Raw genomic sequence first — 27807 nt, 5'->3', positions numbered from 1 at the left:
GCGTCTGTCTCCTCCCTCTGTATCCCTAGAAGACAAGAGAGGGCACTTATGAACAGGTGACCTTCCAGTTGTCCAACCAACTGTATCTGGGATCATGGTCCAGAAGAAAACCAGTGGGGTCAACACATGCAGGGACTCTCAGAGAAGAGAAACGGGCAGACCTCGATGCCCGCAAGCCCTCATGCGGACCGAACATTGTCTCAAGTTCAGCATGGCATCCTCATTAGACAGGATAGAATCAATTCTCTTCACTGACTCTCCAGGATGCCTAGTTTACTTTGAAAGGAAAAAGAAGATTATTTAATTTCCAGAGGTTTCACTGTGAAGGGTTAAGGAAATAATGGTACAGAGCACAGAGTTGCTTAGAAAGTCTTCTCCTTCACACACACACCCACTGTGAGAAGCCATTATTCTTCTTTTCAGTCATTAGAGAGCATTTCAAATTATTTTGAGAAGAAAAATGCCCCTCTCACAACTATAAACAGCTTCTATGGCGGCCCTCAACCTTTTAAAAGATGCTATATTTTGCAAAACTGAAATTGCACCCGACAATTGCAGAATCTCTGGGCTCTGAGCAGGCAGCCTCCTCCAATTAAGCGCCCTTCCAGCATCTGCCGCAATATTTTGCCAATAAGCCGTTCCAATCCAAATATAGTTCCGATTCTCTAGCACTTTCTGCAGCAATTAAGTGTGTATTTTTTAACATCCCCGTGTTGCATTTGGCCTTCGTTCTGTGGCCACCTGCAGTCTAATTCTGGCTCCCCTGCACTCTGCATGCTCCTGCATTGCCTGTCTGCCTGCCTGCCTGCCCGGCCTCACCTCTCTCATCTACTGAGTCTGAGAACAAAGGAAATCATTGGCTCCTTGTTCTTCACCACCTGAGATATGAAGCCATGGGCCCTCAGTGTCCCTTGGTTACTGAAGAGACATCTGTGTGTCTGCCTAGACATTACTTCTTGATACGCACCCCTTCCAACTGTTTGCCTGCCCACTCTAAAGCATCTACCTGCACAGGAAGTTCAGTGCCATAGAAATCCCTCCAGAATTCATCCTCCCAATGTTCTGGGGAGGTGCTGTCCTACCAGAGTGGCTCCTGAGGCAACCTCTGTCTTTGTAGTAGGAACCCAAATGTAGGAAGCTTGTTGGGGGAAATCACCAGGGAAAGAGGAAGCAAGTAGGAAGAAGTCAAGGACCGAAGCATCTATGAGGGTGATGTCACTTTACAGTGGAGATGTGAGCATCAATCAAAAGCTAAAACATGACCCCCAGTGGTGTCCTTCGAAGTGAGGGGCAGGTCCTCACATTCACGTTGGCAGTCACCAAAGATTTGGTGTTGCCAGAAAAAGATGAGCAGAAGAGCCAACATTCCAAGACCTCAGTGAGTGAATGGAAAAGTTGGACAACTTTTCTGAGATTCTATGCCACAACTTCCCCTGGGTCCCTGCCTCGACTGTCTGCTGCTGCTGGCCTCTGCTCACCCTGTTCCTACATGTCCCTCCCTTACTACAAATCCCTACCTATACGCTCAGTGCACGCTCTCTGACGAATGCTATCTCATTCGTTGCTCTGCTCACCCCTCAAACTCTCGCCTTGCAGAGCAAATCACTCAAAGCAGCTCTCCTTGAGTGGCAGTTCTTCTCTTCTTTCTAGCTTCTATGTTCCAGGCATTGCAATGGAAGCTCCAAGATGCAATGGGGCCTTTTCCTGGAGAAGGCAGGGCCATCCCCTGCCTGGACCCAAAAGCAAAACTCCCTCCAGGTCTGCTGCTTCAACCCTCACAGATTCTTTCCTGAGCTTGCAGATCTCTGCCCCCGGGCAAACCCCTCATCATCAGAGTGGTCTACTGTCCACAGGCAAAGACTACAAAACCATGATGAGATAGCCCTTGCAGAACCATGGACATCATGGACAAACGAGGTCAGAGAATCTCCTCATCTAAGACCCAGAACGGGAATATTGGATCTGTGAAGGAATGAACTGCTCACGTGTGGCCCCGGTCAACGGTGAGTTTGCATGGCAGCCCTAGCTAATACATAAACTTGCATACCAATAGTTGTCATAAAATAAATGTCTTGCATCTGTGTTCCATGGCCGTTGAAACGCTTTGCTTTCCATCTAGATATTGATGCCCCTATGCCCACTTAGTGGTAAGGGAGGACATGGATTATAAGGATGGGGTCCCTATGATGGGATTAAGAGGAGGAAAGCACTTCATAGGATTCTTCTTCCTTCGTGTGAAGACGCAGCAGGAAGTCGGTGTACATGCCAGGAAGTGTGCTTCTACCCTTTCTCCACCTTGACCTGAGACACTGACTCTGAAAATCTGGGAGAGATCAACACGTAACCAACCCAGACCATCTTTCTGGAAGATCCCACAGGGAGCTATGCAGCTCATCTAGACACTGGATGTGACAATCATGCTGCAGGGAGTGTCCCTGTATCCCTGAGCCCTTTAAGTGGCAGATATCAGTGTGCTGAGACAGATGTGACACACCCTTGGTCCAGGACCAGAGCTCACACCAACGGCTAGACGTTGCCTGACACTGAGTATTTAATTTCCTACGATTTTTAAAGTTAGTTTGAAAACACCTCTGACTTTATTTACTATCAAAAAATGTAGGTGAAAGAGAACCAAACTGAGGTAAGGTCTACTGTTATCTTTTGAAATATTGGACCCTGTGGACATGTTTGATAATACGTGGTAATTGTCATGGAGGCTATCGTAGTTTCTGGGATGATTGTCGTATGTATTATTCCTTTTGTTTTGGTTTAGAAATTTCTCTAAAGGAAGATGTGTCTTTGAGAAAGTATTCTCTTTGTCCTCTTCTAACTATTCAGTTTATCTTAGTGATTTTTAAATTAATACTACATAAGTCAGAGCAAATATGATACCTATTTTTGATTGTTAAAATAGAAGAAAAGCATCGCTTATCTTAAAGGAGCGATCCCTTTCAGATGCCTCCTGACGTCATAATGAAGGCATGTCTATCAATATATTAGATGAGAATCACTAATGCACTTTACATTTTTTTCTGTACTTATTAATAAATGTGGGATCCTCCTGGGTATTAGCAAAAAGAATGCCGGCATTATAAATGGAAAAATAAAAAGACCGCAATTTTGCAAATGTCAATTTGAAAACGGATTTGCTTTTTCCTCACCTATTCCTAGTTTCCTAATATGAAAGGTTGAGTATGGGTTTGATCTTACTTTTAAAAGATTTAGCCATCCTGTGTGTCTGCGTGCTTTCTCTGCATATGTGTCTGTGTACCACATGCATGCAGTGCCCTCAGAAGTCAGAAGGAGACTCAAAAACACTGAAGACGGTTGGGAGGGTTCACATGGGGGTTGAGAAACCTAAGGCTGGTCCTGCACAAGATCAGCCGATGCTCATAACTACTAACCCATGTCTTCAGCCCCGTCTGCCTTTTCAAGACAAGCATTTATGGAATAAATTTTCCTCCAATTACTAGGATGGCTGCATCCTGCATATTTCTATATACTTTTCTTCCTTTTCAGTTTACTTTCCTGCCCTGTCCCAGACTTTATCCCAGGGCTCACAGGTGACTTAAGATGTAGTTTAATTTCCAGGTATTTGGAGACTTTCTCTCCCTCTGTTTCTGATTTCTGTTTCAATTTCATTGTATCTAGAATACGCTGTACAATTTCAGTTTTCCCTATTATGTTACCGTTTAGTTTTGGTTCTGTGTATCTATTAGAGTGAGTAGTCCCTGTTTGTTAGAAAAGACTGTCCCTGCTCCATGGTGTAATATTTTTTATGTCAGTTAGATGCAATGGGTTATAGAGCTTAATTCTTTTGTGTTCTTGCTGGGTTTTGTTGCTGTTGTTGTTGGTTGGGTTTTTTGTTTGTTTGTTTTGTTTTGTTTTGTTGTTTTTGTCTGCTCTATAAGTCACCAAGAGAAGCACGTTGAAATATCCCACTATGATCATAGGGCTGTTGTTTTTAATTTTGCCCACATGATTTTAATTTCTGTAATTTTAAGTGCATTCCCATGCAGACTCATGTTCTGCTGACCCCTCTTAGTTAGGTGGTGTGGCTCTCTGTCCCAGTGATATTCTATGCTCTGCAGTCTATTTTGCCTGGTAACAGTTTAGACACTCCATATTTCCTATTCAATTTTCACACTGTAGCATTTTCTAGCTTTCTACTTTCAGCCTCGCTGTATCATGGCATTTGAAATAAGTTCCTTCCAAATAACAGAGATTTGAGCCAGTTCTTTACAAAAAAAATCTATCTAAACATTCCCTGTCATTTACTCGGTGTGGTTACCAAGCAATGATTTCTGGTTAGGACTCCAATCACTCAGGAAATAAAAGCAAGAAGCGACAAACAGAACTGGATCGAATTGAAAAGCTTCTGTGCCACCAAGGAAACAATCGATACAGTCAAGTGAGGCTCTCCAACATGAAGAAAAGATCTTCCCCCTCATCATCATTAATTCCAAATTACATAAGAACCCCCCCCCCCAAAAAAAGGCCATCAACAAAAGGACAGATAAGTCAATCAATCAATCAATGGAAAATATGGAAACAGACAGTTCTTAAGAGAACTCACACACATCCCTGTAAGTGTGTGGGGGAGGGGTTGTTGGGGGGGTGGGACCCTCAATACCTGCAGGCGTCAGTGGTTCAAGAGCAACCTAAGCTACACAGAAAGACACCATCAAGAGAGGATGAGCCCCTTCACCCCAGTCAAAATGGCTTTTATTAACAAGCAACAACAACAAAAGAGGGAGTGGACAGCTGATGGGGACAATGGGTAAAAGGGACCCTGCTATGGTGGCCATTGACTCCAGCCTGTGGGTGTCAGCTTGACTCCAGGTATCTGGGCACGCCTGTGAGACATTTTCTTGACTGGATCATTTGAGATCGAATGATACTCACTCATCTGGGCCACACATATTGGTAGTGGCAGCCCAGATAAAATGACAAGGAAGGGAGAGTTAGCTTTCTTCCTGCTTGTCCCTACTCCTGCTACCAAGGCATCCACCCCATTTCAGAGACATTCCTCTGAAAGTGTTAGACCGCACTTCCTCGGGATTCCAACACCGACTGAAGACCAGCGGCTGTCTAGACTTCCACGGGGCTTCTGAACCACGTTGAGACTACTGAGACATCTGCCTGGTGGACCGAACAACTACCAGATTCTTTGCCTTTCCAGAAGGACTGCGGCCTGTAAGCCACTCTAATATCTCTGTCCCTCTCCCCTCCTCTCCCCCCTCCCATTCTCTCCCTACCTCTCTCTCCCCCTCTTTCCTTCCCCCTCCCCCCATACACACATTCGTTCTATCAGTTCATTCCTCTGGAGGACCCTGATGAGCACACTTGTATGTGGCAAATGGAAATATAAACTTCTAGAAACATTATAGAAAACCCAACAGGAGTTTCTGAAAATAGAGTCCCCATACAATCCAGGTACACAGCAATCCTGGAGAAATCGAAGTCAGCAGTACCACAGAGACACCTGCACGCCAAGCGAGGAGTCAGCAGAGGTGTCCATCGATGGTGAAGTGGTGCCCACGTACACAGTGGAGTTTTACACCACATAAACCATGGGATTCTCTCCTTGCAGGAAAATGGTGGAAGAGGAGGTTAGCACACTGTGTGAGCAAGCCAGCCTGAGAAAGACAAATGTCACATGTTTTCTCTCATATGTGGGGAAAAGAGACAAGAAAGAAGTCACTACAGGTTATTGGAGCAAAGGACAGGAGGGAAGAGGGAGGGGACAGGACCTCTTCCAGGAGTAGTAGAGAGGTGCATGCAGCCAGACCTCAGCACACATACACACAGGAAGGTCACAGCAAAACATTTAATTTGTGTAAGTATGAGGCAACTAGTTCAAGCCGCTTACATCTGGAACAGTCATCACGAAGTTTGGACTTAACCCTACCATTTCATTTTCCTTCTATTGTTTCCCTTCCCTCCTGCATTTTCTCTCTCACTTTATGCATTCTGGTTTCGTTTGGATTTCTTCGTATTTTCGCAGCAGTTGCTTCGGGATTATAAAATGCATTCTTACCACTTCCCTTCACTTGGAATCCATGTTTTATTTACCACCTCGGCAGGACGTAGAATGTCCTTACCCTCCCCTGCCTATACCACTGTTTTGTAATGAGTCTAGGAAGAAAGTTCAGTTGCTAAAGCTTTCATTGCAGGCGTGAAGACCTGAATTCAAAGAAAGAAAGAAAGAAAGAAAGAAAGAAAGAAAGAAAGAAAGAAAGAAAGAAAGAAAGAGAGAGAAAGAAAGAAAGAAGAAAAGGAAGGAAGGAAGGGAGGAAGGAAGGAAGGGAAATGAAGAAAGGAAGGAAGGAAAAGGAGGAAGGGAGAAAGAAAGAAAGGAAAGAAAGAAAGAAAGGAAGGAAGGAAGGAAGGGAAGAAAAGAAAAGAAAAGAAAAGAAAAGGAAAGGAAAGGAAAGGAAAGGAAAGGAAAGGAAAGGAAAGGAAAGGAAAGAAAAGGAAAGGAAAGAGCGGAGCAAGCGAGACACTGTGCCCCTGTGCTTATAATCCCGGTGCTCAGGGAGCAAAGATGGCTGACTCCCGGGACTCTGTGGCCAAACCAGCTTTGACAGCTTGTCAAGAAACAGAGTAGTGAGAGATCCTGTCTCAAAACAAAAACAAAATAACAACCACAAACATCTAAGTCAAAACAAAACACCGGTGGATGGGTTGATGTGTGTATATGAGGTAAAATACTTCAAGTTGCCCTCTGGCTTCTATGTACAGTCATTCATGATGTGCACCTATCCACATACTTGCACACACACACATGAATAAGGAAATTGTATCTATGTACGCTGGCAACTCTGCCACGCAGTGCTACGCTTGTCAACAATACATAATGTGTTAAAGAGAAAAACTGTTCTATTTCCATAGATAGTGATGGTTCTGGTGGCTCCTCTCTCATTTCCTGACACTCCGTTTCCCTCTAGGCATGCTTCCCTTCTGTCTGCATAGCTGTCCTTAGCGTCGTAGTGGAGCAGACCGTCATGTTCAGTTGTTTCAACGTCCTACCATCTGAGCTGTCTTCACATTACTTTCATTCATGAAGGATATTTTGCCCCTGGAATGTAAAGTCATGAATTGACAGATTTTATGTTCTTATTTTTTTTTTAAGTGCAGAGTGAGAGATTTTGGAACATCATGACCTTAATGGGATGTTTTCACAAAACCTTCCTCTCAGGGCTCAGAGATCCATGAGGAAGAGGAGGCAAAGACTGTGAGACCTGAAGGAGATGATGACTTACTCCAAGCAAAGGCAAGACTAATGCACATGTGAACTCACAGAGACTGCCGCAGCATGCACAGGACAGCACAGGTTTAAGCCAGAATGGGTCCTGGCATTGAAAACAAGAAGTAAACCCCGGCTCCCACCCCTACCCAAAACCTATTGCAGCCGGCCCCTGCTTCATGGGAAGGAAAAGGTAGTTTTCTTCAGTGGCGTCTCTCTGGGTATATTAATCACACTTTGGGGCAGGCCCATGCCCAGCAGTAGACCACAAAATGAACTCAATGATATTTCTATAGATTTTTCTCTGCCTCAGATTGCTTTATTGCTTTGTTTGTGGGGGATGTTGTTGTTGTTATTGTTGTTGTTTGGTTAGTTGGTTTTTTTTTACTTACTGGTTTTATGCTTGTATATTTTGGTTTCCATATTTGTGGGCTGTGCGTGTATACTTCTCGATTTTTGTTTGTTGGTTTGTTTAGGGTTTTTGTCTGTTTGGTTAGTTTGCTTGCTTTCTTGTTTAGCTTTTAGAAAGAGAAAAATAAAGGGTATGAAGGAGGCCACAGGGATGAGTGGGTGAGTAGGATTTGGGAGGAGGGGACAGTATGGTCAGATTAGAGTGTATGAAATTAGAGTCAGAACCTGGAGGCAGGAGCTGGTGCAGAAACCATGAAGTGCTGCTGCTTATTGACTTCCTCTACCTGCTTTCTCATAGAAGCCAGGACCAGGGACGGTACCACCCACCATGTACTGTCCCCTCCCCTCCCAAGCACTAATTAAGAAGATGCTCTATGGGCTTTCCTACAACTCAATCCATGGAGGCATTTTCTTAATTGATATTCCCTCCTCCAAGATGACCCTAAGCCTGTATCAAGTTGACATAAAACCTAGTCAGGAGAAGCACGCGCCTGTAATCTTAGCATCAGACAGTGGAGACAGGAGGTCCCAGGGACTTTCGTGGACTAGGAAAATCAGTGAGCTTCAGATCCAGTGAAAGACCCTGTCTTAAATATATGGTAAATGAGGTTGGAGAGATGGCTCAGTGGTTAAGAGCATTGGCTGCTCTTCCAGAGGACCGGGTTCAATTCTCAGCACTCACCTGACAACTCCCAGCTGTTCCTAACTCCAGGATCCGACACCCTCACACTGACATACTTGGTTAGACTAACTTGGTTAGACTGGCACTGTGGGGGATTATTAAAGCACCTCCAGTAGCTTGTGGGGATCTACTGTGGGAATCCACGTCTGTGAATTCTCCAGAGATAATTAGATCTTAAGGGCTATGTCCTAATGAATGGGTTCATCCAATGAAAGAGTCAAAATAGACTATTGGAAAGTGCTGAGGATGTGGGACATAGGGTCTAGTTGGAGACAGTAGGTCAGGGGTAGAATGCTCTCTACTCTGCTTCCTGTTCACCACAGTGGAAGCTGCTGCCACTGGATGGAGACCTCTGAAGCCATTAGCAAGAGAAACCTTTCCTCTCATAGTTTGCCATGCAGTGATCACCTCAGCGAGGCTGGACTGGTCCACCTCTGAGGTGCCACCGACATTTAGCACAACGGCCCGTTCATTGGCCACTCATGCATTCTTTGTAATAGTCCGGCCATCCTACATACAGGCTCATCTTGTGCTCTGTAAATGGTCTTAGTAAACTGATGAACTTGGGAGGGAATTCAGGAATGTCTGGCTTTGCAGGTGGCTGGAAGGGAGGTAGAGACTCCACTGTGGCTCGCATCTGAAGCTGGAGCATAGCCCTTTGACTTGGGGTCCTCTTGGTAGTTGGAGTCAGGTTTGAACTGAGTTGTTGCACTGCCAGCTGGTGTTGGAGAATCGCTGTTGGAACTCACATGCTCGCAAGCACAAAGGATAGCTTGCCCAAAGAAGGCAATGTCTGTCTCACAACTGCTGAAGAGAACCAGAGTCAAATGGTAGCTTAAGGGGATATAAACAGATTTTATTCAGAAACTATTGCGTTAGGGCTTCAGCATAAAACTCAGCTCAGTTCCAAACATACAAGGAGAGATGAGTGGTACCCAGCAGACAGAAAACAAGCAAAAGCAACATTAGGGAATAGGGATGCTGGTTAACCTGGCCTGGCAGTCCTCTTGCAGAATGGGGATTGTTGGACATCGTGTGGGAAAGTCTAGAAGATGAGGAACCTGTTCAGAGAATGAGAAAGGCTCTCTTTAAACGACCTTAGCACTCATGCCGCTATGACTTGAGGATGAGATCTATTCTATGGATTCACATTTGAACACTTAGTCCCCCAGCTAGTAGTTCTGAGACATTGTGAAACCTTACGGAGGTGGATCCTGACAGAGAGAGGTCACTACGGGTGGGTCTTGAGGTTTATATGCAGTCTCCCCCACTTCCTATCTGCTCCCCACTTCCAGACTGAGGATGCGTTATCACCAGGTGCCTCTCGTTCCTGCTACCATGCCAGCTCCGCCAGGCATCTCTTCTTAAACTGCCCAAGCCAAAATAAACCCTTTGCCCTTTAAGTGACTTCTTGTCAGATATTCTGTCACAACATCAAGAAAAGTAACTGTCCTGGTTAGCTTTCTACTATATGACAAAGGCCATAACCCAAAGCAACTTTGTGAGGAAAGGGTTTATTAAGCTTGTAGATCCTGATCACAGTCTATTCTCAAGGGAAACCAAGGTAAGAACTCAGGGAGGAACCTGGAGGCAGGGGCTTAAGCCAAAGCCGTAAAGGAGTGTTGCTTACTGAGTAGCTTGCTCTCTGTGGCTCGGCTCAGCCCGCTTTCTTATATGACTCGGATAACCTGCCAGGGGTGGTACCACCCAGTGGTCTGGGCCCTACCATATCAATCACTAATCGAGAAAAGGCCCAACAGACTTGCCTAAAAGTCAATTTTCTCAACTGCTGGTGGAATCGTTTTTCTCAACTGAAGATCCTCTTCCCAGATGATTCTACATTTCGTGAAGTTGACAAAAATATACATGCTGTGACTAGACTTGGTAAGTGGAAAGCCAAGGTCAAGGCTTATTAGAAGCATAGAATGATGTGGAACAGATCTCTCTCTCTCTCTCTCTCTCTCTCTCTCTCTCTCTCTCTCTCCCCTCCGTCTCCTCCCTCTCCTCTCTCTCTGTCTTTCTCTCTCTCTTTCCTCCCTCTCCTCTCTCTCTCTTCCTCCCTCTCCTCTCTCTCTCCTCCCTCTCCTCTCTCTTTCCTCCCTCTCCTCTCTCTCTCTCTCTCTCTCTCTCTCTCTCTCTCTCTCTCTCTCTCTCTCTCTCTCTCTCTCTCTGTGTGGTGTAAGGTCCTATAACTCAATACTCCATATGTTGGCATCAGGAACCAGCTTTAGGTTGCAGGTCACCTCCAAATCCAGCAATAACAGTGACGGCACTCATAGGGGACAGGGACCCATGAATCTGTTGCCATGGCAATCACCATACATTCCCAGCTCCACCTCTCCCACCTCCCACCCTTACCTTCGAGTGGTTATGTCACAGCCCAAATAAAAGGCAGACCCTTCCTGACCTTCGCCGCCCCCTTTTTCCCTCTTCTTCTTTGTCACTCCCATTTGTCCTTTCCCCCAAAATAAACCTCTCTCCTGTGTAACTGTGCCGGCCTGTTGTGGTCTGTCCAGATGCGAGCCGCAATTCTAACACAGCACCACACACATGTTAAAGCATGTAAAATGTATGGGCTGGTACGAATGAGCCTCTCTTGAAGACCTTCGCTGCTAAGCTCTCTAACGAGGTTCATTTAAAGGATGCCAAAGCCATGAGACAGTGAGATAGCAGCGTATATGGTGGCCCTGTGTGCAATGCACCTGCTTCTTCCACAGCCAAAAAGGCTGGGAGGAGAAAGAGTGGGGAGCTGATTCCAAATAGAGGAGGTTGGCTTCGGGGATTAGCATAAACACCCCCAAGTGCTTCTTGATTAGATGAGCCCCCAGCTGGCTTCACAACAGCGATGCCTTTGAAAACAAAACACTCCCTAAAAATAGTTGTCTCCTAGGATTTGAGAGGCAATGAGTTTTCGGAGACAAGTTTTCTGGGGTTTCGATAGAATCCCTACCAGGCCTAACCCAATTTGATAAAAGCTCACCAGGTCTCTCTTGGGTAGGCTGTATTAGTTTGCTTCTCTGTGGCTGTGATAAAACATTAACCAAAACCAACTTGTGGAGGAGAGGGTTAATTTCATCTTACAACTCCCAGGTCATGATCCATCACTGAGGGGAGACAGAGCAGGAAGCAGAAGCAGACACAGAAACCATAGGACAACACAGCTTATTAGATGGCTTCTCTTGACTTTCTCAACTACTTTTCTTACATAGCCCAGGCCTGCCTGCACAGGGATTGCACCGCCCACAGTGGAATGGACCCTCCCATATCAATTGCCAATCAGAAATGTCCCATAGACATGTCCGCAGACCAATCAGATGGAGTCAATTTCTCAATGGAAGTTCCCTCTTCCCAAGGGACTCCAGTTCATGTCAAGTTGAAAGAACTACACAGCACATAGTGGGGAGCAGGGCATGGCTGGACCAGACTCCTAGCCCTTCTCTGCCCAGAATAATGGTTAGAATTCTGAGCACGTTTTTCCTGCTCCCCTCTATCATTTAGAAAAACAGACTCATCTTGGAGCAAAACGGACGCACTGGGAGCTGGCCAGCTCAGGGAGGTGCCAGCTCCAAACATGGAGGCCATTTCTGCTCCCCCTCTGGAGAAGGTACTTTCGAGACCTTTCCTCTTTTACCTGCCTTTGCTCCTAGATGGATTTTGCCGCTGTGTCCCAAGAAACCCATTCCAATTTTAAAATACCATAAAGAGGAAGATGTACCAAGCACACCTTATCTTCCAACACCGCAGCACCATAGTCTGTTAGGTGTCCCATATGTTCCCTCATGGCTTTAAGGCTGACTGGGAGTATCTGCCACCATCTAGAATCATGAGAGGATCAGGAGGAGATCCAAAGTCAGACCCTAAACGTACAGTTTCCACCAAATGCATATTGCTTCGGACAACCCTAACACGGAATATTTCAAACCATTGTTAGTTGGGGGGTGGACTGTGTATGTTTTTCACTTTGCTTCAGTGGATGGCAATACCCATCAAGCTCTGAAGACAGATAAGGAAGTCCTCATTTTTATGCAGCTGCCAGGCAGCTCAGGGTAGCTGGCCAGCATTTAAAAGGTGAAAGTCTAACATTCTTGTTACGGACTATTCCGAGAGCTACATCTCCAAACTGCACAAGCACTGCTCCTTCACCTCCATCCTCAGCCCACGCCTCCCTCTGGCCAGCTTTCTTATTGGTTCCCTGCCCACTTTTCTCCCATGGAACCCCTCAAACCATCTCTGTACCCCTTACGTTGGATGGCCTCTCTCTGGGCAGTTGTAATAGAAGTTGGGACTAATGGAAGCTCAGCAATGCTGACAGAGGCCTTCCTCACATGGGTGGGTTGCTGTTCACTCGTGCTGGGCCTGACTCCTCACCGCCAAGCAGCAGATGAAGAACTTCCCCCGTCGGTCTCACTGTAGCCTTTTCCCATAAGCATTAATCAAGCTGTCTGTTTCCAACCCTGACCCAGGGACTTGGCTGGCCCTGAGACAGCATTTTGTATTTCCAGAGTTTCCTCAGCCAGGGCATGAAAGGCTGTGTGGTGCCATTGCCTTTCTCCTGAATGTCTCAACCTCTTTCCATGTCTCTCGCTGTAGCTGTCTCTGCTTTCTGGCTATAAAATGGGGGTGTTATGAATGGAGGTATCCCAGAAGCTCCGAGGCTTCAGAAACAATACAATTTTGAGAGCAGCAAACCCAGGTTCCTTTTCACTGGGTGAGGAAGTGCATGTCCAGAAAAGAAAAATGCATGCTCAAAAGCCAAGGCCTGAGTCCCACCAAAGTCACTCTTCTGTCAGATGAGGGCTGCCAATAAAGAATCCCTGAAGAGTCCCCTCTTAGCCTCACGAGAGGGACACACCAAGGAGCAGGACAACAAACACCATGGTGTGCACAGCTCCCATTCTATTCAATGACCAGGCTGCTCCTCTGGCTTCACTGAGGCAGGACCTGGGGGTGGGTGTCCAGGAGAGCATTCAGAGCTGGCATTCAAGCAAAAATGCTAGGTAGAAGTTTAAGAACCAGACCTGGCCACAAAGGTGGCCTCTAACAGCTTTTTCTGAGGGAATTTGGGAACCAATTTTTAACATGAAAGCACACAGATCTCAGTTGCTCCTGGGAAGCCAGACGAACTCTCAGCCATGGGCTCTCCGACTGCAAGAGGTTAACCTGCTATAAACATAGTAAACAGCTGGCCAACTCCTCTCGCTGTGGTCTGGGCCTGTTCCTGGGGCATCAGAAATGGGAAAAGATGACCAAGAAGGCCTCTGAGGCCTCCCATTGTATTTTCCAGTGTCATTAGGAGGAAGTTGATTTCACCTAACAGCTCTGTGGATTAAACAGTCCATTAACCATTTAGACCTTGGGTAGCAGGCCTTCTGGCCCACTCCTTGCTTAGGCTACAGAACTCGAGGGAGGCTTCAGGAGCACAGTGATCTTGGTCCCCAAGACAGAGGGAGGAGACATAAATGATTCTGGGGATCCATCCTTGAACTGTCTGCACCACCCAATGCCTGCGTGACCTCTGTGTCCATGTGCACACAAGGTGGGGACAATAACCATGTCCACCATTCATCCCAGTCCCCCTTCCCTCCTCCTACAAACTATAGACAAACATGTTCTTTAGAGCTCAGCTGCCTAGAGAAAGGTAACTTTACACTTGCCTCAAGATGGCATAGCAGCTGCCCCTGGATGGGGTGGTTGACGGCCTTATGGGCCGCCCCTATGAGAATAGGCATCTAGAGGAAATGTACCATCCATTCATTCGTTTCTCTATTTATGTATTCTTTTTCAAATACACTGCCTTTGCTACACACCAATTCGAACTGCTGGGTCTGGAACACAGACAACACTCAAGGCTGGTGAGGATGGTAAACCATAAGGAAAAGCAAAATTGAGCTTCAGAAGACAGGTCAGACATTTCTTACAAAAAGAACAGAAAGTCCATACCCACACGAAGGCATGTTCGTGGTTGTCTGTACTGCTTCACACATAATTGGCAAATTGGTTAGGTACATCGACATGCTGAGGAAGGTGACAAGTTGGAAGCCAGTCTAGCCTGGACAACACAGTGAGACTCTGTAAGAGCCAAACAGTAGTCATGGCCCCCCAAGACAGAGGGGGAAGACACAGATGATTCTGGAGATCCATCCCTGAAATGATGTCTCTTTAAGACACAAACTAAGACGCCCTTTGGTGGGTGAATGGTTAAGCGCACCGCCATGCACCCAACAATGGAATATTACTCAGCACTAAAGCAAGCTAAGCTATGGTGATTGAGACGTGGAGCAAACTTAAGTGTGTACTACCAAGTGAGAGACGCCCTTCCGTAAAGACTGCAAACTAGAAGTCAAAATCTATGACGTTCTAGAAAAGGAGAAAACTAGAGAGAGAAGAAAAAATATGAGAGGTCACCAGCAGCCAGGGGAAGGAGGGATGAGCAGAAGGAACCGGAAAGACATAGAACAGTGAGAATCCTGGGTGAGTGTACACGGTACTCCATATTTACTTAAATGCACACAATGTGCAGTATCAAAGGTGAACCGGAGTGTAAACGATGGGTGTAGGATGATGGTGTTAGCGGGCTATGGTTAAGTGAGAATGATGCCCAGGGGTGAGGGGACCATAGGAAAAGCACCTGTGTTTTCTTTTCAGTTTTTCCAGACACTGGGAAGGGGCCGATCATTTCCCCGAGACACACAAAGCAAAAAGCTTCCTGGATGTGCTGATTCAAGGAATCTCGCAAAAGTGCCGGAATCGACAATTTTATCACTGTGACCCAGACCAAGTCAGCTTCGCGCTGCAGCACCTGCTGGCTGGTGGCTCAGAAGGCAGCTTGTGCCTTCCTGCCTGGCATAGCCTCTAGATCACCTAGCATAGGGGTGTGGTAGGGGCAGAGTCTGGACTGGGAAGGGAGCTGGATGGAAGTGGAACTAGGTGGAAGGGGAACAGGACCGGAAGTGGCTGGATGAGAAAAAGCTACACATGAAGGGGGATAGGCAGCAGCAAGCAGGACAAAGGATGTGGTTTTCACAGAACTGGCTTCCCCATGTTGCTGGGCAGTACCTGGCAGAGGTATGTTCAGCCAGAAAATGACAGTAATCGTCTCGAGTGACAGTGCCCCAGACAGGACGCTGCTCTGTCTGTGGTTCACCTCGTTCATTCCTCCTGACTCTGTCAAGGAGACTGGCCTTCCTAGCCTCCTCAGACTGCCATCTATCTCCATGTGGAAGGGAGCCAAGCCCCAGGTTTGCAGCCCAAGGGCACCTGTGGCCACATGTGCCCTTCCCCAACAGAACAGGTGCATGCCTCCTTGCATCTTGAGTCCCGGAAATGTTTTCCTGGGCGTCTTTAAATATTGTGAGTATTTGGTTTGGCTCTCTGTCCTATCCCAGGCTGTCTGCATCATCCCTTCACCCTTTCTCTTTGGCTCAGCATCTAGAAAAGCTTCTCAGACTTCATTTATGCAGCTGTTTTGTTTCTCCATAGTGTGTGTGTGTGTGTGTGTGTGTGTGTGTGTGTGTGTGTGTGTGTGTGCATTCGCTCCATCGATGGGCTTTTAGTCCTGCTATTTATAATCCCTCTCCTCCCTCTTGGCCTTCCTTGCACCCTCTGTCCTTTCTGCCACCTCTAGCTGTTTGCTTTGACCCCCTTTCATTTCTCTTGTCGCTAATTTCAGTATGAATGCAGCACACGGCGACTCTGTCCTGGCCACTAGGATGGATGCCACCTTTCTGTCTTTTTCTAAGTCAGACTCAACCACCACCCTTTACTTGAAAGTCTCCATTTTGTACGTTACGAGGTTCTCGCTCATCCTGACAGAGAGAAGATGCATCTACGGAACACTATTCGGTCACACCGCTGTAGCAATTAGAGCAACGTGTGTTTCCTCTGTGTGCACACCTGCACGTGTATGAGCACGCACATGTACGTGTGAAGGTTTCTTGCTCTGAGTGGTTGATTGGTCGTTGGTTGGTTAGTGACTGGGTGCCTTGATTGGTTGGTTAGTAGGTTTCGTTTGTTTGGTTTAGTTATTCACTAGATTCCAAGGGTAGGGCTCCACCCTTGAGTCCTTACTCTCTCACCTCAGAGGTCAGTGTGTTCTTTTAGTCCCTGGTCGCTTGTTTCTGGTGAACACATCACCTCTCCAGTAGCTTCCTAGGCCCTGGAGAACTGTGCTGCATGAAACCGTGCAGGGAGATCATGAGGCCTGGCTGGCTGGGATTCAGTTCTGTGCCAGAACTTTGGACTTCCGTTGAAATTTTGCCTAACCAGCTAAGATTTCCAAATTTGCAAAATTAGCATTAAAATCTTCAAAGAGCAAAGTTTCCTCGTAAGATCAGCAATTCTTCTCCCTCCTTTAGCAAAGAACCCCAAAATATCTCCCCGCCTCACATTTTGTCGCATTTCCTCCTCTAACTCAGCTGAACAAAGGGGCTAACCCGGGCAAAGCAAAAGGCATGATGTGTCCAACCCTCCCCGGCAGGCTTTTGTTGGTGGACAAGGGGCAGTCTGAATCATCAAATCCATCTGTAGTCAGCGCGGCTGGAACAGCACCTGCCGTTGTTCCAACGATGCACGCAGCCACTCAGTCCCCTGCCTCATGTTGCTAGCTTTATTTCTGTGGAGGGCGACGAGCTTGTGGACTGAGCCTACAGCCTTTAATGCAGTTCTTACAATAAAGTTGGCAAGACCGTTGATCTCATTCAACCACCAAGCAACCTGAGAATCAGAATATACTGTCAGTCGCCCTTTGGAACCATACCTACTGCACAGGGGGACATCAGCCATACAACACTCCTGCATTCTCCCATGCTGCATATAACCATCAGCCACATGACACCATCGCACACTGTGACTACCTGCCTCAAATCCTCCTATCGATAACGTGACCCAGTTATTCCAAGAACACACGAGGCATAATTCCTCCCTCCCTCCCTCCCTCTCTTACTGATGTGTTTATAAAGAGATAAAGTGAGGGGGGATGTGTTCTATGGAGGTGTGTGGTGAGGTATAGGGGAAGGGGATGCCTCAGTGTGCCCATACTGAGGCATCCCTTCCCCCTGAGGGACCAGCTACACAATGCTATAGTATAGAATAAAGTTTGTTCAGGGTGTGGGGAGGGGAGTTAAGAGGGTACTAAGGGGAGAGAGAGGGAGAGAGAGAGAGAGGAAGGAGGAGGAGGAGGAGGGTAGAGGAGAGGAGAGGAGGGGAGGGGAGGAGAGAGAGGAGAGGAGAGGAGAGGAGAGGAGAGGAGAGGAGAGGAGAGAAGAGAAGAGAAGAGAAGAGAAGAGAAGAGAAGAGAAGAGAAGAGAAGAGAAGAGAAGAGAAGAAGAGGAAGGCCATGAGCACGTGGAGAGAGATGGGGGAAGGGAATGGGGAGAGAGTGGGAACAGGAAGGCAAAAGCAAAAGCAAGAGAGGAAGCGAGTGAGGAGGGGCAAGCAGCCCCTTTTATAGTGTTGGACATACCAGGTATTGTTGCCAGGTAACTGTGGGGTGGAGCATACTTGGCTGTTGCCCGGCAACTGTGGGGCGGAGCTTAGAAGGAATGCTAACACTTAAAAAAAAAAAGTGTTACAAGGTCCAGAAGCCCTTTTGCCTCTTCTATTCTTTCCTAATCTTCTGTTTTCAAACTTCTGTGTCTACGCTCTTCATGTACTGTTGAGTCAGGGCCCAGAGTACATAAAAACCAATGCCGTGGCACCGTTCTTTAGAAGAAAAAAACCAAGAGCTTTGTTGGGGAGTTGACCAGAAAACAGGAGCCAAAGCTCAGTGCTGTCTCTCCCCCTGGTGGGAGCAGGAAGACCTGTGAGGGGGAAGAGATGTGTGAAGCCGCTTGCTGGGTGTATGGCCACTAGGGGAGTTCTGAGTTTATACAAGTACAGTCATAGGCCGCCTGATACATGTTCCATTTCAGGGACGGAAGGCCCACTGTGCTCTGCCTTGGGAATTTTTAGGCTCAGGCATTAAAAGATTATCAAGAGTCAAGCCGGCTTCTCCCTCACACAGTCGTTCTTTTAAAAGAATTTTTTTGGGGGATTATTTTTATGTGAATAAGTGTTTTACCTACATGTATGTATGTGTGCCATGTGGGCGGTTGGTGCCTGTGAAGGTCAGAAGAGATCTGGAGTTAACGGGTGATTGTGAGCTGTTTTATGGGTGCTGGGAACAGAACCTGGGTCTTCTGTAGTGCCTGGGTCCTCTGCAAAAGCAACAAGTAGTCGTGACCACGGAGTATGTCTCTCATGCCCATTCTTGAAAAGTTGGTTTCAAAACATCTTTGGGTGGATTCTGGAAGCTCTCCCTGAAACAAAACTTAAGTGCTTCGTCATTTAAACACTCTGTCCCAGTGTGGCTGAGCCCCAGCCAGTCTGGATCGGCGGAACACTAACCCAGAGGGCTTGAATCCTCCCTTGTCTTCTGTTTCAGGATCCCCAGTAATCGCGCCACGGGCCTCCTCCTTAGCTTCCTTTTCCTGAAATCTTTTGCTTCCTATAATACCTCTAAGGCACTGTGTTTGCACTGCACCCACAGATTAATTTAGGAATATTGGAATGGGCTCATATACACAGTCTTCAACCTCTTGTCCCTAAGCCTGTCCATCCCCCTCTGCTGTCTGCAGGTGCCATGTGCCCATGCCTCTCCTGAACCCCATTTCCACATGCATTGCTTGTTTTCAGGTTCATTCCCAAGCAAATACCTTACCTAATTTCTCTCTGAACCTCACACCCAGGGAAAATGGATGCCGTGTGGCTCACGTACTTGCTAGGGAGATATCTTCTCCGTCCTCCAGTGTGCTCCCGTAGAGACTCTGAGAAACGCATGGCCATTCCCAAAGAATCCTCTGACTGAAGGCTGCCAGGCACAAACCTGAGGATCTGGTAACACAAATCATGCCTAGGAGAAAACAGAGAGGCTCCCTGTGTCGGGGGTGGGGAGGGGTCCCAGCAACACTGCCTTAAGAATGTGGCTGAGGCCAAAGACTGGCAGCTGGAGGTGAGAGACCCACAGCTAGCTCTGCAGTATGACTTCCCTTCTACTCCAGCAGCCTGTCCAGGAAGGCGCATTGTATCACCTGCCCTTCCTGAGCCACAATGCCTGTCTGACACAGAGCTCAGGGACCCATCTCAGAGGCTCCCTGGTGGTTAACCTCCCATTTATCTTCAAAGGATGACAAGAAGAAGGGAAAAGCTGTGACCCACTTCGGTCCACAGATCCTGAATCAGGGTGGCAGTGTCCCGCAGATAGAGCATGGCCCGTATTCAGTGGCTCTGCCAGCCTCCGTTCTGCAGATTCAGGGGTGACTGAATTCAGCATCCTCTCCGGCATCTGTCCTGCTTTGCCAGGGTGCCCTAAATGTCCTGGATTCTGGTTTGTTTTGTTTTTTTTCTTCAGTAAATCACAAAAATTTGACAGTTAGAATTAATTTGCTGTTTGAAAGTTGGCCCTGAGTTGCAAATGGTGCCCCCAGCAGCCCCTGACCTCTGCAGATAAGGTCTGAGAGCCTCGATGTCCTGGCCTGCAGGTGCTGGGTCAGCACTGATGAAGAAGGTGAGAATTAATGGCATTTCTTCTGGAAATCCCAGAAAGGCGAAGACTGATTAATGTTTGGCCAAAGCCCTATGTCACGACTGAGTTATTAATGGCAATCACAGCTAATGGGTGCTGACTGCAGGCCACAGCAGGTGAGGGCAGACCGCAGAAGTCGCAGACTGGCCAGTGGCCCAGGCTTCTGAAAAAGCAGGCTGCTGCCACTTCAAAGTCACCCACATCAAGCCCCAGCCCCAGCCCCGCCCCCAAACTACGAGGCTGGTCAGCACAGCTGTGATGGGTAACGGAGCCCTAGAAATACAGCTATGCCTGGTAGGCAAGCAAGAAAGCCCCCACGACTTTGCAGGCAGCTTCAAGTTTAGCCCATGTCTTGTTCCATTATCTCTCTTCAAATGTGCGTGTGTGAGAGAGAGACAGATGTGCTTAGGCAGCTGTGAGATGAAATCAATCATTTCTCATTTGCTCGGTGGTTCTTAATGATCTACGTTTTATTTTTATTGGAGCCCCAAATGCCGAAATGCAAGTGCCAAGCCTGCGATGAAATTTTTTTTCCACCAGTCCCTGTTCACCAAACGACAATGAAATACGATAGAGCTGTCCGGCCAGGTTGCGATTGCCCATTCTTCATCAAAATCGCAAGAAGCCAGTGCTACACCAGCAACAGCTACCGGCTGACCCCAGGGATGGATGCGTTCCTTAACAGAAACTGAAAGGATGCAATAATGATTTTGCTTTACAAGAATTTGTATGAGGAGGTTGAATGAACCTCAGAGGAAGCGAATCCCTCCAGATGGTGTCTGACCCTCAATCTTTCAGCTTAAATGACTGTCTTGACCTGGTGCTGCCAAGAATGTTTTCAAGTCAGCCATTACAAGTACATTGTCAAGTGTAAGTCTCCTGCCATTAAGTAGTAACCCTCCATCCACTGTCAAGGGAAGGCAGAGCTCTCCCTGACCTACCAAAGAGCAAAAATACACACGACCACAGTGCAGGGGGCGGGGAGGAAGGGGTGTGGGGCCCTGTGTTTGCATAGCACTTTTTTGTCCTACAGAGGCTTGCTTCTAGGCAATCCCAGGTACTATCTCTTCTACAGCAGACACCAATTTAAAAGAGAGAGAGAGAGAGAGAGAGAGAGAGAGAGAGAGAGAGAGAGAGAGAAGCTGTCTGGCAGAGACTCTCTTGTAGACTTAGCAATTAAGGAAAACAAAGCAAGGTTTTTCGTGGAGATGATGCTAAAGCCAGGGTTAGCGGACATCTGAGTCAGCTGGGAGGACAATGTTTATTCAAAGCGGAATAATGACTGGCTCTCTGAGGGCAGGGTGGGTGCCCTGCCCTTGTTCTGCATAAAGCACTCTGACAGCATCTGGTGTTCTTTCTATTGACATCAAAGAAATTGACATGAATTTTTTTTCTCCAGCTTCAATATTTATTCTGTTCAAAGGACTCCGGTGACTCTCTCTCTGGGCAATGTCCAACTCCACTCAATTCGCTCACAAACATCCAAAACCCCTCAGTTGAACAAATTCCCTTGAGAGAAGCTTCTGTTCATTTGGAGCACGGAGATCATATTTTAGTTCTGAAGAAAAAAGCCCCCCAAATTTCGTGTTGACTTCATAAGTAATTTGCAGACCAAAGGCTGTTTCTTTGGAGTTTCTAATACCCTCTTAGCAATAGGATTATGTGGACTGGCAAAGGAGCAAAAGGCAGAATTGAGGCATTCCAGTGCTTAAAGGGACTTGACTTCACTAAAGAAATCATTGAAGAAATATTTATCCCCTTAAGTGTCGCGGCTACTCCTCAGAAGAGCAACGTTAATTATGAGCAGAAAAGGAAACTCTGGCTCGAGTGGGTAATTGTTATAGCGCTTGCCGTGACTATCTTTGAAATGCATTTCACCCCGAGGAATTCTTTTCTTGCACAAGACTGTCTAAATATGCTTCTATCTGTGGACAAGCAGAGCGATCCCGTAGGGAAGACGAAGGAAGAAACAAGATCAGCTGTGATCTCTCTATTGGTTGTGTCTAACATCTGAAAATGTCCTAAACATAAAACGCAATGGAAACCTGCACTGGAAAGATAGCATCTCCCACAAAAGGTTGGTATCACACTTCTCAACCAATCAGATGCAATTCCCGGACGTGATATGCCTTCATGTCAGCGCGCCAGCTCAGGACCACAATGTTGAGCATGCTTTCTCCCTAGCACACGGTCAGCAGACAAAGGCAAAACGATTAGTAGTGCCAAGATCCCTTACCTCGGAAATGGAAGATTAGCTTTAGCTGTGGGGAAGCTATGAAATGGATCTTGCAGAAGAGGTTGACGGGACTCAAACTCTTGCCTTTGCTCTGGGTTGCCCACAACAAGCAGAGGGGCAGACATGACAGTTGAAGACACAATACTCGGTTTGCACAGCACAAACTGACTGACCTGAAAGCTTCCTCCCTGCTGGCTCGCTCTCTTGGTGTAGGAAACATTTGTGTAGACCACTGCCAGAGAAAAAATTGCCAATGGCATTACCTGGAAAACTGCATGCTTAAATTCCAAACTACAAGGCAAGATGTGCCCAACGGTACGATAATTAAATGGAGATTATGGACGAAAACAAACGCTTTGGGGCTGTCTTATTGTGGTTTTATAAGTGAGAGGTTTTCTCTGTCCCAGCTAGCTCCTGAATAAGTGAGGCAGAAACTGAAAGATTTATGTGATAAGCTTTACAGCACAGGAGTTGAGCAGTTATTAATATACTCTATTTCTCTAAGCTAATCTAGCCACCTCCCAGCCCAAATCCCCGAGATATTTGTATTTTAGTGTTGGGCTGGCTCTCTCTGCTCCAGGTAAGTTCTCAGGGTGGCTCCTGGGACCCTTTCCTTCTGGCGAATCCGCTCCCCAACTTCCCTCCCTCTCTCCCTCCCTCCCTCTCATCACAAAAGTTCTCACTTCTGCTCAGCCATTAGCTGGTCAACTTTTATTGGCAAGTCAGAGAATAAATGGGGAGCAATGTTTACACAACATTGAGGCAGGAGATACATAGAATAAGCACTATGACTCCACGTCTGTATTACAAAGAGATACAGGGGCAAAGAAATCAGCAACTGAATAATACAAGGACAAGCTTTATACAGTGTAGAATGACATTATGTCTACAGGGTTGGACTTGGGTCCCGCATCACAAGAGGGAATCCAATGCTGGGTAATGTAAAACTGATCAAAAGTCCATAGTAGGGAGGTCATAGGCACTAGGGAAGAACCCATGACTATTGCCTTGCAAAATATACATATTGTGTCAAATTGTCTTCTAAACACTCACGCATATATATGTAAGTTAATGCTGTCCTCCACCGTGGTCAGAGGAGCTTCTCTCTATAGTGGACAGCAGTTACCTGGTCAACAGATTGAGAAGACATGACTATTGAGATCTCGGCCCTAAACAAAGCATCTATAGTCTCGAGGAGCATCCTGGAAAGAAAGGCAGAAAAACAGCCATAAGAGCCAAGAGCTAGAAGACTGGGAGAAGAGCTGTGAAATGCTGGCTCCTGGAGACAACACGGCCAGTACACTCACTTCTCACCGCAGCTATGGTTACCTGCAAGGCCAGCAAGATCCATCAGCATTGCGATATGCAGTGTCATCCGACTCCGTGGGTTACAAGAGGGAAAGAGGGGGCAAAAGGGGATGTGTTGGGGGTGCCAGGGTGGGATAGGGAACCTGCACTCACGTGATTGAGATACAGTACTTACGGGTATAAAACTGTCAAGTAACAAATAAAAGCTACTCTATTTTTAAAAGGCATTCTTCAAAGAATGCAATCAAAGATCTGTAACTGACTTACTCGTCATTTTTTTCAGGCCAACTGAAAGTGTCCTGAAGTCCTCCTGTATGTACTTAGACACAGCTAATGAAATCTGCACAGGTAGCATTAAATAACCCAAGTGCACATCCACATCTTGGACCAAAGTCTGCAGTCACCAGAGCAATGCACGTCACCTCTACTTTCCCCTCACAGTACATCATCCAGAGTCAAGCTTGACCTATCTTTTGAGGAGGTAATAAAATATAAAATAAAAAAAAAACAGTATCCTGAGTCTATTTTCAAGAATGGCTGATATGGGCATTAATTTTGCCAAACTCCTAAAATATGAGCACACTTTATTCTTAAAAGTCTTCCGTTTGGTAAAACTGGATAAGATGCTTGACAGGCTATCCCCAGACCCTGTGTCCACCATGTCATCATCAGTTGGAGCTGATATACTAAAATGCTACAGACTTCAGCGGATTACACAACGTAAATAAGTTTCTTGTGGTTTTGAGGCTGGGTGGTCAACATCACGGTACCATGTCCCGGTTCCTGGTGTTCTCTTGTGTGTATGTGTAGGGCGAGCCACTTAGTTGAAGAATCGTTTAGGGGCCTTATCCCTAGGGAAGACTGATTCTCTCTCTCCATTGTCTTTAGTCCCCTGGAGTTCTCTGTCTAAGGGTGAGACACTGGAGTTTCTTCTGGGTTTTGTTCATAGTGCACTTCTGTTCGTAGTGTATTCATTCAGTACATGTCTTTGACCATCAGTACAGGTAGGCATCCATGTTGTTAAGGTCAAGCTTTCCTGAATTCCTAGAAGACACATTCCCTTAGGAGATTTCCTTGGCCTCCGGTTCTTTTTACACTCTTCCTGACCCTTCCTCTTTGGCGTTTTCTGAGCTGCAGGTGCAGAAATTATGTTGTAGATGTAGTCATTGGGGCTGGGTGAGGGGAGAACAAGCGATATTTATATGCATGTCAGAATTATTTATTTCATGTATACATGTGCATGCATGTATGTATGTGCCCATGGGTGAACATGTCAGCGAAGGTTAGCAGAGGGCATTGGATCCCCTGGAACCAGAGTTACGAGTGGTTGTAAGCTGTCTGATGTGGGTGCTGGGAACCTAGCCTAGGTCCTCTGCAAGAAGATCAAGTGTTCTCAACCACTGAGTCATGTCTCCAACCTCACAACCTTTTTTAATTTTAAAAAGCATATTTAGTCTTCAACGGAATTGGCAGTGATATTCCTAAAACGTTCTTGAAAACATATTTGTGTTCAGTTTACAAACCTTCAGCTGGTGTGACACTGAGTTTAAAATAAATAAATAAAATCTGCATGAACTCAGTGTGGCTGGGTCTGGAGAAGTAAGCACACAGTGCTTCGGGCTCTGCTCTGGCAAACAGACACCGTGATGTTTATCCATCAGCTTGGGTCAGTGTGGGTGTTTTCATCTATCAATCTGCTGGCTTTAATGGGCATATTTTGGTACATCAAGCCAAATAACAAACTTCCCAGTTCTTTTTGCGAGACCCATTCATGCTGTAAGAAGGAAAAACGTCGTTTCACAATCTATAATTAGGGGCGCTCCTCCCCGCTTACACCAGGAGACAGGGACTAATAACCATTGTAATAAGAAACATGAAAACAGAAACCTCTACACATGCTGCAGGCAGGCCCTGGGCATCAGCGGAGGGAAAGGCCTGGAGTCCTGTGTTACTGTGCAAGCATTTGGGGACTGTGTGGTTTCCTCATGAAATATCTGAGTCGGTAAGGTCGTGGCCTGTGGTGAGGAGTGACACAGCAGACAAGAAGCTTTAAGGCTGACGGGAATTCTATTTCTCTTTCTCGGTGGCTCTGAGTAGTTTTGTATGAAGCTGTAAGGAGAGGCAGGACTCTTTACCTGGTCCCTGTTCTCACCAGCCTCAGTGGCTGTCTGTGTGGACTCTGGTTGTGCAGTGGTCAGTCAGGCCAGCCATTAGTTCTGGCTCCAACTCCCTTCAAGTGTGGAGATCCGGATGTGTTTTGTGCTTGTTTTCCCAGTGGGTGATGCTAGGAAGAGTGAGGTATCTGCCTAAATTCAGGAAGTTGATTCTCAGCAGCACATACACCTAGGAGAGGCCGCTCCCTGACCTCCTGGCTAGTCTTGCTTCCTTGGATCACTGCTCTCTCACAGAAGCACACCCGTCCCCAGCACGGCTCCTTACAAGGTGTACACATCAGAGAATCCATACTGGAGAGAAACCTTACAAAGGTACGGAATATGACAAATCCTATACCCAAGGCTCACATCTTAAAAGACATCAGAGAGTTCATACTGGAGAGAAACATTCCATTGTAAGTAATGTAGCATAGCCTTTATCCGGTGCTCTCTCTGCTTACAAATCCTAACTATATTCATAGAAGAAAACTAAGAATAAGGAGCATGGGAAAACCATTAAACTTTCAAATCTCATAAAATAATGCTAAAATAAAAATGTGCTTATTAAGCCAAACAAGGTAGCTCTCCATACAGAGGCGGTGTTGCAGCTCCTGGACAGACTCCGGGGCATTGCCTAGACTCCTGAGATTGAAGAAGCATTGCCTGTAGGTGTCACTGGCTGTGCTAGACTGGGATTGGTGGAGGGAGCCAGTAAGGGGTAGGTTGGCCAATAGCCATGATCTCGGATAGCCTGTAAACAGTTAACAAAATGTAATAAACGCAGTGACTTGGGATTTGCTTTCCAAAGTTCCCCTGCAGCACAGACAGTAAGTGACAAGGAAGGAGAAAAGACATCCCACGGGACCAGCAAGTATGCAAGCCATACTTGCAAGTATGAAAGGAAGACCTAAACATCAGGTCATACACTCCACAACTAACAAAGGTCGTAGTCTGTCTTTCAGCAAAAACTTCCAGAATCCATGGAAGGACAAGGTAGATGGAAACTGGCTTTCCAAGCATGGAGTGTACACTACTAACATAACCTGACATCTCAAGGCAGGTCTCGTGCATTTATACAACTCAGATACTGCTATCGGCAACGCTTAAAAAGTGGGCGAATGCAGAGGAAGCCCGATTGTCCGGGCAAGGACCTTTGGTGTCACATGTTCCACCCGCCCCAACACACACACACACACACACACACACACACACACACAGAGAGAGAGAGAGAGAGAGAGAGAGAGAGAGAGAGAGTGTTAACTCTACTCAAAGACACTAACAGATCAGGGAAGAAGTGTGGTTACCACCGCAGTCTGCGTAAAGGACCCTAAGCTCCACCCTTTCAGCATCCAACCAGCGATTCCTCTTCCTTCTTGTAAATTTCCCAGAATATCTGACCATCTCTGTCTGTACCCCATTCCCTTGCTCTCACAGTCCCTGTAATCTCTGTAGAAAGAACTCAGTCGAGACACAGTCACGCACAGTTTATTGTAAAGTAGCGCGAACTCTCAAGGGACGAGAGTGGCCAAGGGGGCCAATGGGCTGATTCACATTTTAGGCGATTTCTATATTATTTCTAAAGCCTCCTTAGCAAGTATCTTTTCCTCAAAGACTTTGTCCTGAGCAGGTGACTGACGGGCCCATTCGGATTGACTTTATCAGAAGACTTCCATTTAAATACTGATCTTCCGCGGCGGTTTAAGCTGCTGGAGATGGATCGAGGTAATTATCATTCATGGTCTTTTGTGCAGGTAGGATGTCGTCTCATCCCACTGCCTGAGCTTGGATTCAAGATCCCTTCCTCTGAAGAGCAGTGATTCCTGAAGATCCACTGGTGACGCGACCAGTGTCCTGCACGCCTGCTCATATCTCCCTAGCTGCGTACCACCAACCGACCAGAGACAAATTCGAGCTTGTTTTCAACTCCCAAACTCCCTGCCAGTCTCCCGCACAATAAAGCTTCCTCTTTCAGGCAAAACCCCAGTGCTATAGCATAGGTTTCTCTGTGCATCAAGCGAAAGGCTTTGCTCAATAATAGGGAGAAAAATGAGAGCCTTGGAACGTTTAACAACCACAGTTACTCAAAACACATTCAATTTCTTAAACCCCATGACCCCACAGTAATTCTGAAAGACGAGGTGGGGAAAACCTGCTGGAACCAAACAGCACACCCACTTTTTCCTCCGCAGATGCACAATAGGTTGGGAA

The 27807-nt window shown here is 46.6% G+C and overlaps 1 long non-coding RNA gene across 1 annotated transcript; it reads right to left on the bottom strand.

Moving 5' to 3' along the window:
* Positions 1–9180: 9180 nt before the first annotated feature.
* On the bottom strand, positions 9181–17237 carry LOC134481781 (uncharacterized). Its single transcript, XR_010057582.1, has 2 exons — positions 16418–17237; positions 9181–9403 (listed from the first exon to the last, which is right to left on the bottom strand). It is a non-coding gene; the product is annotated as an uncharacterized LOC134481781 (long non-coding RNA).
* Between the last annotated feature and the right edge of the window lie 10570 nt (positions 17238–27807).

The sequence above is a fragment of the Rattus norvegicus genome, chromosome 14 (assembly GCF_036323735.1).
Source record: "Rattus norvegicus strain BN/NHsdMcwi chromosome 14, GRCr8, whole genome shotgun sequence".
Lineage (NCBI taxonomy): Eukaryota > Metazoa > Chordata > Mammalia > Rodentia > Muridae > Rattus > Rattus norvegicus.
The sequence above is the reverse complement of the archived record's forward strand: the minus strand, read 5'-3'. Positions and strand labels throughout refer to the sequence as shown.